This window comes from Podarcis raffonei, chromosome 13, assembly GCF_027172205.1.
Source record: "Podarcis raffonei isolate rPodRaf1 chromosome 13, rPodRaf1.pri, whole genome shotgun sequence".
NCBI classification, from domain to species: Eukaryota; Metazoa; Chordata; class Lepidosauria; order Squamata; family Lacertidae; genus Podarcis; species Podarcis raffonei.
In genome coordinates this window covers 20,809,909-20,810,750 of record NC_070614.1, presented here as the reverse complement: position 1 = coordinate 20,810,750, position 842 = coordinate 20,809,909, and positions in this window count along the sequence as shown.

Genomic DNA, 842 nt, shown 5'->3' with positions numbered 1-842 from the left:
GAATGCTTAAAGATAAGTGTGCTTGCAACTGTAGTCTGATCCTAAACAGCTAGTTAAGATTGTGGTGCTGATAATATTGAGGTTGCAGGTTCGATCCCTGTATGGGACAGCTTCATATTCCTACGTTGCAGGGGTTTGGACTAGAACTAGATGATCCCCAGGGTTCCTTCTAACCCTACAATTTTATGAAGACTCAGAATTAAGCCTTGACCTACGCATAGCTACCTGGTGGTGGGAGAACCCACTTTAATGGGGATACTTCCAACCAAACATGCTTAGGAACAGGCTACAAATCTCAAGTAAGGCTTACAACTCACATTACAGTAAAAGATTTGCATGCAGGCTTCTTAGATGTAAGCCCCACAGAACACAACGGTATTTCCTTCTGCATAAGCATGCATACAGTTAGGGGACTGCCAAACCTGTTCTTTATAAATGATACAAGGCGCCATATTTAATATGATTTGGGTTTTAGTTGATTAACTGGCATATGAATAAAGCAGTATTGTTTAGTTTAGATTATGCATGCTGCTATACCATTAGAGGACTTCTCTCTTACTGCAAGGTAAAAAGCAAGGTTTTTCAGAAAACTGCACTACCTGACACTCCCCACCCCCCAATGTACTGTATTAACTTCTTTTTTTAAAAAATGCATTGCCCAATTAGTCAGAAGTTTTTTAGTAGAAGTTTTAAACTGATTAATCGACCTAATTAGTCAACGAGATGGAGCCTTAGATTCAGTAATACAGCCCTTTGTAACTTCTCCAACATCCCAAGGGTTACTGAAAGAGATAATCGTGCACCTTTTCCTTACACGTAGGGGAAGCACCGCCTCCGTTGCC